This window comes from Balaenoptera borealis (genome assembly GCF_965194805.1).
Source record: "Balaenoptera borealis genome assembly, chromosome: 13".
Classification (NCBI taxonomy): domain Eukaryota; kingdom Metazoa; phylum Chordata; class Mammalia; order Artiodactyla; family Balaenopteridae; genus Balaenoptera; species Balaenoptera borealis.
Window position 1 is genome coordinate 13,762,336 of NC_138870.1, and position 19,797 is coordinate 13,782,132.

Consider the following 19,797-nt stretch of genomic DNA (forward strand, 5'->3'; position numbering starts at 1 on the left):
GCTCCCCAGCACTTTTTACACACCACCCAGCACATATGCCTGCCTCTTTCTCAGAAGGGAGGGTATTAATCATCGCTGAGCACAGCCTCGAACACAACAGTCATTCACAAGTACTCGTGGTGGGACAGACTAGGTCAAGGCAAGTCCTTGGAACCAGAAGCAGAAGCTTGTGCTGCCGTCAAGGATTTCTCAAGATTTCTTCTTGGATACTTTAGCTTTACAAATATGTCTTCTCCTTTGACTCCTGAACGTCCTCAGCAAGATAGCTTCAGTTGAAAGTTGAAGTGTCAGATAACTGATTTATTTTTCAAGATATGTCAGGTGACTTATAAAGCTCTTAGGACGATGCCCAGCACATGGTAAGTGCTGTGCAAGTGTTTATTAAGGAGATGAAAGAAAGAAAAACCCATTTATTTATACAAGTGGGCAGCTGTTGAAGAGTTTAGTTACGTTCAGTATAGACATCGCTTGCCTAGCACTGAATTCATTTAGCTTTTGTATTTATTAAATTTATGATTTGACCGCTGTGCCACCGAGATGTGGTCAGTATCACGATGATGAGTGGGTGTGTAGTTCACTCGGATGGGGAGTGAGGGGCAGGCCCATAGAGAAATTTCTCAGCTTATTCACTTCCAGTATCTTCTCCAATTAGATTTAAAGACTTGAATTTTAGTTTCTTCCTCCATATTTTACTCTTACTCAAGCTCCTTGTATTTTCTCTTTGTTAATAAAACAGTTCCTTTCTCGCTGTTTCTTCAGTAACTTGTTCAGATGGATTGGTGTATAGAGGCTTTGTTCACGAGTCTCTTAGGTGGTTGCTTCTCCACCAGAAATCTCTGCTGTTCTGTGACTTTGTCCTTTTAGCTTTTCTTAGTAATTCCTGACAGCTTTCTCAGATCCCTGTTTATCTGCTACTTTTCCTTCCACATTTTATTCAGCTGGACTCTTGACTCCTTCTGTCTGATTTGCCCGTGTGGATAGAGTGGAGAGTTGGGGCCTGGATAGGCATAGCTGGTAGTTTCCTAGAGGTCTCAGTCCTGCAGAGCAGAGCATGTGTAGGGGGTGATACTTTGTGTCCTTGGCTGCAGAGAGCAATTGCAGAGAGAGCGACATTAACAGATGTAAGATGTAGTGCACCATTGAATTTCTAGGTCAGCAGAGTGAAAGTAAATAGTCTAGGGACTGCATCAGTTAGGATGGAGTGTTACAAATAGCACAGAACTTGAGAACGATGGCTCAAATAAATAATGACTTATTTTTCTCATATAACAAGAAGTCTGGAGGTGTAGCCAGCCACTGCTGTTGGTTCATCATCATTGTCAAGATTGGTGCCTATGTTATTCTCTTGGCTTTTCCCTCATGGTTGAAAGATGGCTGCCACAGCTCCAGTCATCACATTTACATTCAAAATGGGAAGAAAGCAGTATCAGTGCCATTTCATATTGAAGGAAACAGTTGAACTGGGCCAGGTAGGATTTTGATGGGGAGAAAAGATGGAGAGTAGAAAGTTGATAAGGTAGAGGGTGTTTCTGCAAAACAATAATGAGTCTGATTTAGGAGGTAGAAGTGTGTAGTGGTGAAACGCCTGGACTTTGAGTGAGAAAAAGCTGTGTTACTCCATTTATGAGACTTTTTAAAAAAATTAATTAATTTATTTATTTATGGCTGCGTTGGGTCTTCGTTGCTGCGCGCGGGCTTTCTCTAGTTGCGGCGAGCGGGGGGCTACTCTTCGTTGCGGTGTGTGGGCTTCTCATTGCGGTGGCTTCTCTTGTTGCGGAGCATGGACTCTAGGCGTGGGCTCAGTAGTTGTGGCTCATGGGCTCTAGAGCTCAGGCTCAGTAGTTGTGGCTCACGGGCTTAGTTGCTCTGCGGCATGTGGGATCTTCCCAGACCAGGGCTTGAAGCCGTGTCATCTGTATTGGCAGGCGGATTCTTAACCACTGTGCTGCCAGGGAAGTCTCCATTTATGAGACTTAAAAACTGTTGTCTTAGACAGTTTCTTCAATATCTATATCCCCTGGTTTCATCATTTGTAAATGGAGATAGTAAGAGTACCTGTCTTTCAAGTTATTGTGGAGATTAGATGAGAATAGATACATAAATCCAAGCACATAGTAAGTTCTCAGAAAAAAAAAGCCCTCCTCCTCTTCTTCCTCCTCTTGTTGTTGTTATATTATCATCATCAGAATTAGCTGGAGTCCAAGATACTTTAGGGCTGAGCAACAGAAGGAAACAGTGGACTAGGCTAAATTCAGATCCTGGAGAGCGGAAATTCTAGGATTTTACTCTTTAAGCAGTTGAAGGTTTTCAAATGAAAAATGCCACAATTAAACCCGTCTTACCTGTTCATTCCATCTTTCAACACTTTTTTTTAAAAAATAAATTTATTTATTTATTTAAATATTTTTGGCTGCATTGGGTCTTCGTTGCTGCATGCGGGCTTTCTCTAGTTGTGGTGAATGGGGTCTACTCATACGTCGCAGTGGACGTGCTTCTCATCGCAGTGGCTTCTCTTGTTGTGGAGCACAGGTTCGAGGCGCACGGGTTTCAGTAGTTGTGGTACATGGGCTCACTAGTTGTGGCACACGGGCTCTAGAGCACAGGCTCAGTGGTGGTGGCGCACACGGCATGTGGGATCTTCCCGGACCAGGGCTTGAACCCCTGTCCCCTGCATTGGCAGGCGGATTCTTAACCACTGCTCTACCAGGGAAGTCCCCTCAACACTTTTTAGCTCCTCATACTTAAAAATTTTTGTGCTTTTGTTTTCATGTATTAAATATAAAAACCTGGGCCAAGTCAACCCAGAGAACTGTATTCTTTCTCAAGAATAAATTTGTGATATTTGTGACAGAAGCACAAGTAAATGGATCTCCAGCATAAGCTGACACTGTTAGCTGTCTCTAACCCAGTTTTCTAGATGCCTTTTTCCCTTATAGGTTATCATTGTGAATCCCATTGCCCATTTTTGGTAATCAACTTAGCAGCTGAAATTTTTTCTTCACTGAGGTTTTTACATTTTAAAGTTACCTATATATTCACTTTGAATTTTGACATTTAATAACTCCCCTGAAATACCTGGGAGAAATTACATCTATGATAAAACGTACTTTAGGGGGAGGAAATAAATGCCACACTCAAGGCAGTTATACAGGCAGTATTAAAAACATTAAATATGTGTCAGAATTTTTAAATATAGGTCTAAAAGGAATGTCGATGAAGACCTAACATATACATATTAAGAAACTATTAATATTCTGCTTTTTGGGGGAGGAGATCTCCTAAAAAAGGAGCAGCCTTAAATCAGACTTATTAGTTTTGTAATAGGAAGTTTTGTTAAAGACAGATAAAGCCCCTGTATTTAGTGTGTGGTGTAAACTATTTGTCTGAAATACACATTCTTACCACATGGTTATATGCAATTTCTGTTTAAGAGTTTTGGAAAAGGAACCTGTAGCCCTTCTGCTATGAGGGGAATACAGGATACGAGCATATATATTTATTTATTCACTGTCAAGGCAGTGCCTTGCGGGGAAAAAAAAGTGTGGCATCCAGGGAGGTCTTACATGAGTTCTGGTTAATATGTAAAATGGATCCAGCATGCAGACACGTTGTATTAACTCATGACTTCTGCACAGTCTAGGTCAGAACCATTCTTCCTGCCCAGTTCACAGACTTCTTCTTCCTCCTTTTCCCTGCCTGGTGCGTTTTCAGGAATTTGTGAATGACCCTAACATCCTGATGGTGCATATGACTTGGCAAAAGTTTGTGGTGACCCATTCTGATTAAACCCTCACCCACAGATGAGATCTGCTGGGCTCTGTCACTTTTTCTTTTACCAGCATATCCGTCTTTTGTTGACGACTCAAGGTCTCTGGTGGTGGCTGAGTGAAAAGGAATAAAGATAAAAATGAAGGTGTGACTAGTTGAAAAATAGCGAGAATTTAAACTTGAAAACGATTTGTGAACAGAGGCGGCATTGTCTTTGTAGGTGGTTGGTAAGTGCTAACTGCATAACCCAGATGGCTGGCCAGAGAGCTCCACATGGTAAATACTTTCCATTCAGAGCTTTTCAAGGTTCACCCATCTATGGATCTGCTGATGGGAAGCAGATGAATCTCCAGGTACAGTGTAACAGTCACCTAGAGATAACACCCCTTAGGAAAATTAACACAACTTCTTTTATGAAAGACAGGTCACTGTAAAAAGTCACTCTACATACTTATCATCAATTGTTGGGGAAAAAAAAAAAAGACTTATGACGACATTGAGGTATGATAATCTCAAATATGCTCTGCATTGTTTTTAAAAGCTTTGTGTTTAAAATTCATAGCACTTTCTAATTCTGATAAAGTAGCCTCATTTTCTAGCTTGCTTTTGTTCAGTAAAATGTATTTCTAAGTCCATTTGAAGCAGCTGTTTCTTCAGTTTGAGTAATTTTCTCTCAATTTAATAGATTCCACACAAGCATTCCTGACTTTTAATGTTAATATATATTCTATATATTCCAAACTTGTTAGTGACAATAGAAAGCGCAATCAGAATGAAATTCAGCTGTTATTTTGTTAAAACACTTTTTCATTTTACTCTTCTCTGCCAAAGTATAGTGATACCAAATCACATTTTACCCTGTATTGAGGTTCCATCTGCCTCTTCCCTCCCAGCAGATGGGAAGGAGAAAAAGATGTGTTAGGTATGGTTGTGTCATTTTAAGATAAGATGACTTTAAAACTACTATATCAATAGAGGACATTTACTTATGATAGTAAATCCCTACATCATAAGTTCAGCTGTAGCTGGCCCAAAAGGAAAGCATTTTGATTTTGAGGCATTTGGCATTGGTAACTTGATCTATAGATTGATGCTTTCATCTTATATTGAGTCTAAAACACTTTACTATTTTATCCAAACTATTATACCTCTAATGTGACAATGCCTGTGCATATTTTTGGCATCTTCTTTTGATCATAGGCTACTGGCCTAATGTCATGAATCTTTTTTTTGTTTTTTTCTTCTCACAATGCCACCAGCTTTCTGAAAAAGAGGGTAATGTGATGGAGACAGATAAAACATTTTTTTAGTAGCCAGACCAAGAGAAAGAGAAAAACAGGTCTAACTTATATAACTAAGTCGTTGTTGCCTCTAATGGTGCAGAGCCCCATAAAGGAAAGCCTTGTCTTGTACTCTGCTGTGTCCCCCATTTTACAACAGTACTAACACATAGTAGGTGCTCAGTAAATATTAGTTGGATGGCTATCGAAGGGTTGGGATAGAGTGGTTGGACTGAGCACTGTCTTGAGTTTGTAAGTGTAGTTTTAGAGTTACTCCCGTATGTTTGAAAGCTAAAAGCAAGGCCAGTTTCAGACAGGATTAAGGGACTAGTCAGCTGGCCAGTTTCCCGGGGTACTAATCCATAAAAGGCATTGATAACACTGAAAACATTCAAGACGGAGAAAATTGAGTTTACTAGAATTCCTCTACAATATGTGATTGGGATTGGGCCTAAGACATTCTAGGGACATGCTCTTTTGTTCTCCAAACAGATCTTCTCTGTTTTCTAAGGAGGATGGGTCCAGTTAATTACAGGGCTTTTGTTTGGCTGAGTGAAGTATTCAAATCGGGAGGGGCAGAGCCAAAGTTTTTGGACAAGAGAGAATATAGTTAAGTGCTGTTACCAGGGATCTTCTTATTCTACTTTTAGGCAGAATTAAGCCTTTTTTTTCTAAATGAATTTAAAGCAACATTTAAAGAATCTTAGTTTAAAAGGATATCAAATTGTAGCCTACGCAAGGTGATTACAAATTTTGGTGTCTCGTTGAAACTCTGGACTAGTGCTGTCTTATAGAGATAAATAATTTTTAAGAAATTTGATAGCCACACTAATAAAGTAAAATGAAACAGGTAAAAGTAATTATAAAAATATATTTTATTTAACCCAATAAATCTACAATATATCATTTTAGTGTATAATCAATATGAAAATTATTGGTGAGATATTTTACATTTTATTTTTTGTATTAACTCTTCAAAAACCCATGAGTATTTTTGGACATAACTCATGGCACATCCCAGTTTGGACTTAACCACTTTTCTGGTGCTCAGTAGCCACATTGGTTAGTGACTACTACATTGGACAAAGCAGTCCTAGACTATGTCCAGGATAGAGTCAGTGACCCCAGTAGGCATCACTGAGCTGGTCGTAAAAGGTCATTTAAACAAAATTCTCTCTTTGGCCCGCATGAAATTCTCAGTGGTGGTACCATTCTTTAAAAAAATTTTTTAAGGAACTATAATGATAAATGTGTTGAAGTATTTTCCTTCATTCGTGGTGCTGTAGGTTGTTTAATGCTTAAATAAAATGAATGTCGTTCATTTGGTTAACCTCATCTACAGAGTAAAGAATTACCAATTGATAACCACATCTGTTTAGACCAGTGACAGCTAAATGTTATGTTACAGTCATTAATGGCGATGAGAGAGGAGGCCTGGTTTATGGATGCCATACTTGGGAGCTAGTGGGAAACTACTTACGGAGATGACTGGGAGTAGCCTTAAGATGTGAGTTCAGGAAAGGGGTGAGGGTACAGATGATTATAGGTACTCAATTTGTCAACTGATTGATAATTTTACCTAGAGTTTAGTTGTACTAGTTTTCCTTTTTCTCCTCCTTTCTCCGTCATTATCACACGTCCTTTGTTTTCTTTTTTTGTTTTAAATTGAGATGTAATTCCTGTAAGATGAAATTCACCTTGAAAGGGTGCAGTTCAGGGTTTTTTTTTTTTGTTTTTTTTGTTTTTTTAAAAAATTTATTTATTATTTATTTTTGGCTGCATTGGGTCTTCATTGCTGCTTGCGGCTTTCTCTAGTTGCGGCGAGCGGGGGCTACTCTTCCTTGCGGTGCGGGCTTCTCACTGCGGTGGCTTCTCTTGTTGTGGAACACGGGCTCTAGGCACGTGGGCTTCAGTAGTTGTGGCACGCGGGCTCAGTAGTTGTGGCTCACAGGCTCTAGAGCGCAGGCTCAGTAGTTGTGGCTCACAGGCTCTAGAGCGCAGGCTCAGTAGTTGTGGTGCAAGGGCTTAGTTGCTCCACGGCATGTGGGATCTTCCCGGACCAGGTCTCGAACCCGTGTCCCCTGCATTGGCAGGCGGATTCTTTACCACTGCGCCGCCAGGGAAGCCCAGTTCAGGGGTTTTTAGTATATTCACAAAGTTGTGCAACCCACCCCCACTATCTAATTTCAGAACCTTTTGTTTTAACGACATAATCTTCTAGGGTTTACTTTCCCAACTCTCCTTCCTTGGTAACTTTACTCAAAAGAGGGAGAAGGAAGGAGAGAGGTGAAAACTAGGAAGGACAGCGTGATTTTAGGAAGCCCATTTCTGAACTCTTGAGTGTATGCGGATACATCCTCAGGAGCATTAATACAATAGTAGAATTAGGAGGTTTAGAGGTCGGTTTAGGAGATATTCTACTGTTTCCCATTTCCCATCTTGGCCCAAAATGCTGACGATATGGTCTTATAAACATCTGAGTTAAATAATCCTTTTATCAAATTGGAAAAAAAAACCTATTTAGAGTTGTTTGAAAAATTACACACTTTAAATCCACTATAAAATAGATGTTATTTGCATTGATTGGTTACTCATCTCTAGCATTATTCTAGTTCTAAAACTCGTTTCAAGTAACCTAAGTTTTAGAAGTGAAAGGAAACTTCTGGCATATTAGACATAGCTCAGGGACTCTTGTTTGTGTCAAGCCATTCTACCATATATCTTTGTATGGTTACCATAATTGTTTAGAATATTCTCCTAGGGACATTATTGTCAATTACCAAGGATTATATAGTCAAGAGTTCCCACCTTGCATTTCATTTGAATCATACTGTTCTGCATTGTTTTAAATGGCCACCTTTTTATTTTTATTGAGGGGAAGGCAACTGCCAGGAATGTGGTTATCATGAGCTAATCTTACCATTAGGGTATTTGAGATATTTTCCAACTCTGAGATTGTGATTGCTTTCCGATTGCCATTCTGTTTGAACATGCCTTACTACTTAACTGTGATGTTCTGTTGCTTTGTTCACGTGATGGACTGGACCAAATGAGAAGTATTTCCAGAGCTCACTCTTCAGATTGAAGGAAAGAACTGAGAGAGCTTGTGTTTCTATTTTTTTCTTTCCTTCTTAGGCTTTCCTCTTTCTTCTGGAAAACATTTCTGCCACATTTCACAAGATTAGCCAATATCCCTGGATCACATAAGGATGGCTTTGTGGTGTACTTCCAGACTGGGCAGGAGCACCATGTTGATATCTCCTCAGGGGCCTTCTGCTTCCATCCTTACTCTGGCCAGTTCTTCAGCCATACACTGGATCTTTATATCTCACCCCAAATTATTTTCAAGCCTACGATGAGTGAAAGAATACAATATCTAAGAATATGGTTTTAATTGGGGGCTTCATATTTTTGTACAGTACCTTTGTTTTTTGTTTTTTTTTTAAAGTGTCCCATTGCAGATTGCAAGTATAAATTAGTGTCAGAATTACCATACAAAACTCTCTTGCTAACTTGAATCGGTGATTTCTTACAGAGCAGTAGAAAACATGGTGCTAATGAATAATGTGCCCCGAAGCTCTTATTATAGGGTTGGCATGAATTCCACTTAATGACAAGCTTTCTCAAGCGACAGTTGATTTTAAATCCTATTTTTCATTAGTGAGGTATAAAATGTTCATAATACCTTCCATTGTGCTGTTCTTTTGTAGCCTAGTAGCATATATCTTCCATGTTCACCAAGACGCCCTTTAAGATCCTACCAGTAACTTCCTATCTTATAAGTAAGATTTGTTCAGGAAATAAAAATGTATGTTTTCCCATTGTTAGCTGTATGTTTTTCTAATAATCACATCTGAAGCTTATTATGCAGTAATAGCCTTAAGATATTATTTTTTTAAATGTACTACTTTGGTCTTAATACTAGTTTTTAATCTCTTCTTGTTTCTATGAAGTCTGAATGAGATTTTAAAATTGAATAATAATTTGATCCGTTAATCTTTTGAAGCTAGTAATTTTATTTTCTTCTCTTTGCAGTCTCTGAGGTTCGCAAATGAATAGAGCTTCATTACTGCAGTCTGCATTTAATAACCATTATCCATTATCTTGTAATTAAGACTCCCTGTAACGAATCATGAGGACAATGCAAAAATACATAGTACATTTCTTTAATGAACTGGAAAATGTTCATCTTGTTCTATTTAGTAATGAGTTGCTGAATAGTCATTAAATCCACTGGAGAATAGAGCTAGATGGATTTTGAAGACTGTCTTGAGTTTGTGGTTAATCTATTAGAATTAGAATTTCATCTTCTATTTTTATCAACAGCTGATTAGAAGTCATTCTGTTTGACCGAATTGATTAGAAGACCGTATACAAGGGCAGCTGTTGCTTAATGAAAGTTTTTAATGAAACTGTACCAGGGAGACTTGCAATTATAGGCCTTAGAAAAGCTTTGAGTTGCTTTAGACCACGAAAAAAGTCTTGTGCTAGAGATTTCAAATTAGGAAAATAAAAAAATACAATACAATATCATACTATAAATTTATTATTAATTTTAATTTCAGCCAATCACATTTGAATACTAGTCTATTTAATATGTTACTTTTGACTCTTCAGGCCTTTCATCTCCTAGTTTAGTTATTTCATTGAAATTATGGGCACTGATGAAAGAACATTTATATGGACAGCTATTTTAATTGTGAGATATTTTCTCATAAGGTTTTTTCCCCAAGCTGAGCAGAGGTGAGCTTGGTTAATGTTGGATTTACATGAGCTCTGAGGAGAATCTCTGGTGCTCTGTGGTGTTGGTAATTCGAAATCTAGCATTTATTTCTCTAAGGTAATTTTGTTTTAGCAGAGGAGGCAAGGGAAGCAATATTAAAATAAGTAAAACAAAGTGTGTGCCTACCTAGTCCCACTGGAAAATCCATTGTTCTTTTGACAGTTGTAAAATACGAGTGTACTTTCTAAAGTATTTTGTGTAATTAAAGCTTGGCCTTATTCCTGGATTTAAAGGAATGGCCAGGGGTGCCTACCTCCCTGCTATTTGAATCTCTTATGTGGTTTCTGATTCTCAGTTGTCCTTCCTCAACCTCTCCAGCACAGACACCCAATTTAGTACCTTAAACACTGATCTCAGGTGATCAAGGGATTTTTACAGTCAGTTTTTAAAACACGCATTGACACGCACGCCCCAAATATCACCACTCCCTGTCTCTGCCCCCTGTCCCTCCCAGAGATTCCTTAGATGCATCCGTTTATTATTGTTGGGATGCGTCTTGCACTTTCTGCGCTTTTGGTATTTCTTCTAAGGGTGGTTTTCTTCCATCTGCCCTCTCATCTTCACATTTTCTCTCTCCTTCAAGGTCTCTCCCAAATTCCCCGTTCCATGAAACCTTCCCTTGTTTTCGCTGAAGTGAACCTGAACCTTTCCATTTCTTGTTGACTATAATACTTACTTGGCGTCTGTCCAAAACACTGTAAATACTGTATATAATTTGTATATTTATCCATATGTGATTTCCAGACAATAAAGTCTTGCATTAAAATTTAAGGACTTCTGGTGTCAGCTTTGACATGTGAAGAGCTTGGAAACTGTCATAACTGTCCTTGGAGCAAGAAAAAGCCAAGTAAACTGAAAATCAGTGACTTTTCTCAGACCCATTAAGGAATTTAAGTCACAGGGCAAACTGCCATCTTGAAATCTGTAGAGACAGGAAGATCCTGAGAGTCACAGCTGAGATCTGCTTACCCGCTAGAGCCATAAACTGGTAGGAACACTTAAGTGGTAATTTTGACAAAGTGCTGGAGGCTGCATGTGGCCCCCACACTTTTGTGGCTTTTCCCTCCAGGAACCCCAGATTCTCACAGTGAAGAGCCAAGAAAGATCCTCTCTTGGCTGTGGCAGGGGAAGGGGAAGATAATCATTATGAAATATGCCCAGAGCATTCTCCCTGTCAAAGGTCCACTTTCCAGGGCAAAAGACTTCATTAGAACCTTATCCTACCTGGGAGGGCATTTCACTCTAGTCTTCCTACCTCACCAAAGTAGGGGAGAAAAGCCAAGACACAGTTATGAAGGTTACAGCCCAAGGACAAAGCCCACTTAAAGACTGAAATTTAATAAGATTATAAAATACTTCCTCTCTCCCATACGCTATCATCACAGCAATAGGGCTCCAGTAATCCAGTGGATTATGGCTGACAGAGCTAAGAGACATAGACTGTCTCTAAGTAGGAAGACTTAGGAAGCCTGAAGTAAACATGAGAGACAAAAACCAGGATGTTATAGGACTTGAAGTCTCCAATACCTGTGGCTACAACAGATATTAAACACAGCCCAACTCTTAACCAGATTAACATAAAATCTCACACTGAAGTCCCATCTATCTCAATTCCTATTACCTGATGTCATGACTGGCATTCAACAGAAAATTACAAGAGAGGGACTTCCCCAGTGGCACAGTGGTTAAGAATCCGCCTGTCAATGCAGGGGACACTGGTTCGAGCCCTGGTCCGGGAAGGTCCCACATGCTGTGGAGCAACTAAGCCCGTGCACCACAACTACTGAGCCTGCATTCTAGAGCCCACGAGCCACAACTACTGAACCCGCGTGCCACAACCACTGAAGCCCGCGTGCCTAGAGCCCGTGCTCCGCAACAAGAGAAGCCACCGCACTGCAACAAAGAGTAGCCCCTGCTCACCGCAACTAGAGAAAGCCTGCACGCAGCAATGAAGACCCAGTGCAGCCAAAAATAAATAAATAAATAAATAAAATTTTAAAAACTATTAAAAAAAGAGAAAATTACAAGAGATGCTAAAAGGCAAGAAAAAACACAATCTGTAGAGACAAACATCAGAACCAGTCAGATATGACAGATATGTTAGAATTATCAGAAAGAGAAATTTAAAGTAACTGACTAATACGTTAATGATTTTAATGGGAAAAGTAGACAACATGAAGGACTGATACGTAATATAAACAGAGAGATGGAAACCCTAAGAAAAACTCAAAAGAAAATGCTAGAAATCAAGAACACTGAAACAGAAATGAAGAATGCCTTATCAGTAGACTGGATAGGGCTGTGGAAAGAATCAGTGACTATGAAGATAGGTCAAAAGAAATCTCCTAAATTGAAATGTGAAGAGAAGAATGGATGGAAAAAAAACAGAACATTCAAAAACTGTGGAACAATTTCAAAAGGTGTGGCACATGTAACCAAAATACTTGAAGAAAGAGAAAATTGAGTAGACAGCATATGTGAAGTAATAATAGCCAAGAATTTTCCAGAATTAATGACAGATACCAAACTGCAGATCCAGGAAGCTCAAACACTTAGCAGAATAAATATCAAAAACAAACAGACAAACAAACAAAAAACACTACTTCTAGATATATAATATTCAAACTGAAGAAAACCAAAAACAAATAGAAAATTCCAGAAAAAAGCCAGAGAAAAGGAAAAGGAAACAATTCCAGTGGACTTCTCATTGGAAACTGTGTTGACAAGAAGCAAGTAGAGTGAAATAAAGTATCGAAGGAAAAAAAACCCCACCAAGATAAAAATGTATATTCAGTGAAATTACCCTTCAAAAGTGAAGGGCTTAGACATATTAAAAACTGAGGGAAATCATTGCCAGCAGATCTGCCCTATAAGAAATGTTAAAATGTTCTTCTGGAAGGAAGAGAATTATATAGGTCAGAAACTCTGATTTACATTAAAAAGGAAGGCCGTCAGAGAAAGGATAAGTGAAGAACAAAAAGAAATTATTTTTCTTTCTCAGTTGATCTAAAAGATAACTGTTTAAAGATTATACCGTATGGATAAGTGAAGATGAATTACAGCAGTGTTATAGGTGATAGGAGGGAGAAATTAGGAATACTTGGTTGAAAGGTAACTGCAGTACTTGTGTAGCAGTATAGTGTTATTTGAAGGTAGATTAGTTAAAAATGTATATTGAAAGCTCTAGGGCAGCCACTAAAAAAATATACAAAAGAAGCATAATTGATATGCTGAGAGGAGATAAAATGGAATCATATAAAATGCTCAGTTAAAACCAGAGAAGGTAGAAAAAGGTGTAACAATTAATAAAAAATACAACAAATAGAAAAAGGTATAATTAATTATAAAAAATAAGACCCTATTATATGTTGTCTGTAAGAAAGCCACTTTAAATATAAAGACTTTGAAGGTTCAAAGTAAAGGGATGGAGAAAGATATACCCTGCTAACATCAGAGTAAAGCAGAAGTAGGGGTATTAATTTCAGACAAAGCAGACTTCAGAAAAAGGAACATTTTCAGGGCTAAAGAAGGACATTGCATAATAATAAAGGGGTCATTTCTCCAAGAAGACATCCTAAACAATCCTAAACATGTATGCACCTAAAAACAGAGCATCAAAATATGAGGCAAAATCTGGTAGAACTGAAAAGAGAAGTAGACAAATCTGCTATTATAGATGGACTTCAAGACCCCTCTTTCAGTAGTTGATAGCTCAAGAAAGCAGAAGTATCAGCTAGGATGTAGTTGACCTGAGTAGCCTTATTAATCAACATAATCAAATTGATGTTTATAGAGAACTCCATTCAACAGCAGCAGAATACATATTTTCAAGTTTATATGGAACATTCACCAAGAAAGGATACATCCTGGCTCTTAAAACACACTTTAATGTTTAAAAGAATAGACACCATACAAAGTATGTTCTTGGACTACAGTGGAACTAAACTAGGAATCAATAACAGAAAGACAGCTGAAAATCTCCCAAATAGTTGGAAATTAAACAACATACTTCTAAATAATACATAGTTCAAGACATTCTCAAGAAAAATTTTAAAAATTTCTTTTGAATTAAATGAAAATTAAAATACAACTCATCAAAATTTGTGAAATGGTGCAAAAGCAGAGCTTAGAAGGAAATTTATAACATTAGATGCATATATTAGAAAAGAAGAATGATCAAAAATCAATAATCTCAGCTTCTACCTTAGGACATAGAGAAAGAACCATAATTTATGTCTAAGGCAAGCAGAACAGCAGAAATAAAAATTAGAACAGAAATGAAATGAAATTGAAAACAAAAACAGTAGAGAAAATTTTAAAACCCTAAAAGCTGATTCTTTGAAAAGATCAATCAAATTGATAAACCTCTAGTCAGAATAACCAAGAATCAAAGAGAGACTACTAATATCAGAAATGAGAGATCATAACTGTTCCTATGATCATTAAAAGAATAATGAAGGGATACTATGAACAACTCTTTGCCCACAGTTTGATAATGTAGGTTACAGGGATCAATTTCCTGAAAGATATGAACAACCAAAACTCCCACAGAGAGAAATAGTCTGAATAGGCCCATGCCTATTAATGATGTTATTTTAATTTTATTTATTTTATAAAATGTTTTAATTATAGAGTGTTATAAAATAATGAATTTCCTTATTTATTTAATAATATAATGATATTTAATACTTTAATAAATTATTAAAGAAAAATAATTAAAACCTTCCAAAAAGGAAAGTACTAGCTCTAGATGGTTTAACTGATGAATTCTACCAAACATTTAAGGAAGAAAATAATACCAATTCTCCACAGTCTCTTCCAGAAAATAGAAGAGAGAGCACTCACTCTGTGAGACCATCATTACCCTAGTACTAAAACCAGATAAAGACATTACAAGAAAGAAAAACTATAGATAATTGTCACTCATGAACATATGTGTGAAAATCCTCAATAACATAGTAGCAAAATGAGCCCAGTATATAAAAAGAATAATATACCACAGCCAACTGGGATTTACTCCAGATATGCAAGGCTGGTTCAATGTAATGTAATCCACCATATCAAGCTAAAAAAAAAAAAAAAGTATGCCAATATCAATTGGTACAATTTTGGCATTTGACAGATTCCAACACCTATTCATAGTAAAATCTCTCAGCAAACTAGGAATAAAGGGAACTGCCTCAGCTTGATAAAACATATCTACAAACAAACTTTAGCTAATATGCTGGGGAACTGGATGCTTTTCCCCTAAGACCCCTCTAAGAACAGGGAAGGATGTTCTTTCTCACCACTCCTACTCAACATTTTACTGGAAGTCCTAGCTGGTGCAATAAGACAAGAAAAGGAAATACAATGTATAAAGATTGGGAAGTGTGGTAGACTGATAATGACTCCCAAAGATAGGTTTACATCCTAATCCCTAGAACCTATGAATATTACCTTTTTTTGGGGGGAAAAAAAAGAGCCTTTGCAGATGTGTTTAAATTAAGGATTTTGAAATGAAGTTATTATTCCGGCTTATCCGAGTAGACTCAAAATGCCATCATATACGTCCTTATAAGAGAAAGGCAAAGGAATATTAAGCTCACACACAGAAGGGAAGGCAATGTGCAGGTGGAGACAGAGATTAGAGTGATGCAGCCAAGGAGTGCTGGCAGCCATAAGAAGTTACAGAGACAAGGAACATGTTCTCCTGAGAGCCTCCACAGGGAGGGCAGCCATGCTCACACCTTGATTTGGGACTTCTGGCCTCCAGAACGGTGAGAGAATAAATTTCTTTAAGCTACCAAGTTTGTTATAATTTGTTACAACAGCAACAGGATATTAATACAGAAAGAAAGATATAAAACTGTTTTTCTCTGTAGATGACCTCCCTGTCTATGGAGAAAATCTCTCCAAAACAACAAACTCCTGAATCTACTAAGTGAGTTTACCAAGATTTCATGATACAAGATTAATATACAAAAGTCTGTTTCTTTCCTATTTACTGTAATGGACAAACAGAATTTGAAATTTAGGGAAACAACCATTTACAATAGTAATTCATAATTGACATACTTAGGTATAATCTAATCTAACAAAATATAATCTGTACTTGACCTATTTGCATACCTGTTAGATTGCCTAAAGTTCAAAAATTGACGCCACCAAATGCTACTGAAGATGTAGAGCAACAGGAACTCTCATTCGTTACTGTTGGGAATGCAAAATGGTGTAGCTACATTGGAAGATAATTTGGTAGCTTTTTTCAAAGCTTAATATGTTCTTACTGTAAAATCTAGCAATTGCCCCTCTAGTTATTTACCCAACTGATTTGAAAATTGATGCCCACACGAAAACCTGCATATGAATATTTATAGCAACTTTATTCATATTTGCCAAAAACTGAAGCAACCAAAATATCCTTTAATAGGTGAATGGATTAACAAATGGTGGAACAGTTATGCAATGGAATACTATTTATCAATAAAAAGAAATGAGCCAGGAAAAGACAGAAGTGAATGTTAAGTGCATGTTGCTAAGTGAAAGAAGCCAGTCTGAAAGGCTGCTTGATTCCAATTATATAACATTCTGGAAAAAGCAAAACTGTTGAGTTAGTAAAAAGTTCAGTGATTGTTGGAGTAAGGGGGAAATGAAAATGTGAAGCATAGGGGATTTTTTTAGAGTTGTGGAAGTATTCTGTATGGTACTGTAAAGATGGATATATAACACTATACATTTTTCAAAACCACTAGAAGATTCACTACGAGTGAAGCTTAATGTATGCAAATGAACTCAGCCATTTAGGGGGTCAGGGGATTCCAGGATGGAATGCACAAAGAATCAAATTGTATTACAAATGTACAAAACAGCCTCACTGAAGGAGGTGGGAGAAAAGGTGCTGAGCTACATATCTTTATAAATGAATTTAGTCTATAAAGCTTAGAGGCCAGTGAAACTGCACGTGAGGACTAGACAGTCGTTGATGCAGTGGTTTTCCATAATGGTGTGGTTAACAATTCAGAGAACACGATACATGCATACTGGATGTGCACAGTTAAATAAATGGATCATGGATGGTGGGTGCAAGGTTCTCACTGTTGGGGTGGGAGTTTACAGATAAGCAAGGGGAGAGGGCTAGAACAATCCTTGTAATGGGTCAGAGTTGGAGACATCAGTATAACTCGTCTTTAGTTTAATATAGACGTAGATAGTTAAATATGGAATTGTAAATATATACGTATATATAAATGGATTAGAATATACACACACATTTTTCCTCGCTCAGTCAGCTGAGAAGGCCTAAAAGCAAGATCCCTACAATAGCAATGAGTACACCTACCACCAAGATCTTGGTTTCTAACACTATTTTCCAATAAAAGGAACCAGGGCTCTTTGGAGAAATGCCTTATTCTTGGACGGGGGTGGAAAACATATAAGACGAGCCTGGAGCATCTGGTAGTACCAGAAAGTAAGTGCTTAAAAAAACAAAAAATCCACATGATGGTGGTGTGTCAAAGGAAAACAGGAAGCAACTGAAAGAACTCCCAGTGGCCAAACCTAGAGCCATTTGAGCAACAAAATAAATTAAGTAATATTGGATTATAAACCCAAGTAAAGAATAAATATCTTTGAGTCTATACTCATATAAATAAATGATTATAAATAAATGAATAAATGGAGAAGAGACAAGTCTCCCATGCAAAAACATCCAAAGAATGTATGTAGCTGCTCCACCCTGAAGGAAGTGGCTTGCACCTCCCATTCCTAAAGCGTGGGATACACATAAGGACTTCTTTCCAAAGAGTACAGTATGGAAAATAGGAGGAAAGGAGTGACTTTTCACTGGAGAAACCTAGCAAATACCACCTCCACCGGTGTTCAAGGTCAGCTTCAACAGTGGGAAGTGATATCGTTAATATGTACCCTTGATGTGAAGTGATGAAAATGGCACATTACCTCTGTGGTTTTCGTCCCCAAAAAACATGTAACCCCAGTGTAATCATGAGAAAAATGTCAGACAATACCAGTTGACAGAAATTTTATGAAATACCTGACAAGTACTCCTTAAAATTGTCAAGGTCATCAAAATAAGGAAAGTCTAAGAAGCTGTCACAGCCAGGAGGAACCTATGGGGACATGACAAATGTATTATAGTATCCTGGATGAAATTGGATTCTGAGTAAAACTAAGGAAATCTAAATAAAGTATTATTTATCTAAATAAAGTATTATTTTGGTTATAATAATACATCAATATTGGTTCATTAATTATAACAAATGTACCATACTGATATAAGTTGCTAATAATAGGGGAAACTGAGTGTGGGGTATATGGGAACTCTCTGTAATGTCCTCATAATGTTGCTGTAGATCTAAATCTGTTCTGAACTTAAAATAAATAAATAAAATGATATTTTCTTCTAAGCCACCTGCCCAATTTTGTTACTGGGACTGGAATGAAACCCCAAACTGTCTTCCTTTCCCCATTAGTCAGTTAAACATGAAAAGTATTATAATTTGCCTTTTCTTGGTAACTGTGGCCACCCACCCATCCACCCACCCAAAATTTATTAAGCTTCTCAGGTGTGTCACGCTCTGGGGATACAGAAGTGCACAAGAAAGGTATAGCACCTGTCTTCAAACAATACAGTCAAGAAAGGGGCACAAACAATGTGTAGGCCACCATTACAGCTCCTGGGCTGCTGTTGCCACCATGGTAGGTGTTTTCTTCTAGGTGTACTTAGGAAGACAGTTTCCTCCGTAAGGGAGTTTGGCTCTTTTGGTTAACTTTAGATGGTGTGATTTTTAAGTGACCGTACCTTTTTTTTAGGCCTCTAAATATGGCCTTAGTCTTCTGTCTTAATAATCTTCTCTTCTGAGATGCTTAGAAGAATTCAGATAGGTCCAGTGTTGTACCCCAAAGCCTTCTAGTGGATCAGAAGACAGTGTCACCTATTAGGAAAACACATCACGGTTTCAGTGTGAATTTTTTAGTAATGTTCCTCTCACCTCTTACATCTATTTGCGGGCTTTCATTTCTTCTCTTTGCTTGTTATGTCTGATGTTGTAGGGGCCAGGCATTGGTTGTGGAGTCCCATTTATTCACTCATTCATCAACTTATGCCTACTTCAGGGCCTTCGCACTTGCTGTTTCCCTGCTTGTGGTACTCTTTTCACAGATTCCCTTCATCAGTCTCTGAATTTTACTCGTCAGAGATGACTTTATGATGACTATTTAAATACAGCTACCTCTCCCCAAATCCATCACTCTCTTTCTCATTATGTTGCATTATTTTTCTTCACCACACTTCACTCCACCTGGCCTTCGTTATATAGCTCTTTGTTTATTGTCTTTTTCTTCTAGAGAATCTAGTCACAAGGGCAAGAACTTTGTTTTGTGTCATGATCTGTTCCCAGCATGTAGAACAGAATCCAGCACATAGTAAGCACTCAGTAAATACTTCTTGAATGAATGCAGGCATGACAAGCACATCTCCATTTCCCCAAATGGGCCTACAGGCCCAAAGGAAAGAAGGCTTCCGATGACCTGCTTGGATAGATAAGAATTCCTGTGGTTCTTACACAGAGGGCAGCCGTACCTAGGTCTTCGCTCCATTTCTGTTTGTATAACACTTGACAGGTTTCACAGTCTTTTCACAGAGATTGTTTCTTTTGATTCTTTGTATAACACTATGAAGCAAGTAAGAATTTCCAGACATGTTTTATAAAGGAGAAAGGTTAGGCGATGGAATTTGCAAGGTAAATACAGTATCTGGCAGAGCTGGAAACCAGATCTCCTGACTTCTGGCTCATCAAGTGATTACCCAGGATTTATGTTTCCTCTACACCTGCTCATAGCATGTATGCTTTTGAGGGAAAGGGCTTGAATGATTTGTGTTTATATTTCCCACTGTGCCTTTCACACAGTGTGCTTGCTGAAGGCGTGTTGATTTGAACCTTTCTATCCACAGGGTAGTCCTGGGCA

At 37.9% G+C, this 19,797-nt stretch overlaps 1 protein-coding gene and 1 long non-coding RNA gene across 2 annotated transcripts in view; both read left to right on the plus strand.

Moving 5' to 3' along the window:
• LOC309609925 overlaps nt 1-10,602 on the plus strand; it is a 30,946-nt gene extending 20,344 nt beyond the window's left edge. Inside the window, exon 2 of the long non-coding RNA XR_014233661.1 lies at nt 9,084-10,602. This is a non-coding gene — a long non-coding RNA (uncharacterized lncRNA). The remainder of the gene's footprint in view (nt 1-9,083) is intronic.
• Nucleotides 1-19,797, plus strand: part of DERA (deoxyribose-phosphate aldolase) — a 118,447-nt gene that overhangs the window by 91,746 nt on the left and 6,904 nt on the right. The window lies entirely within an intron of this gene.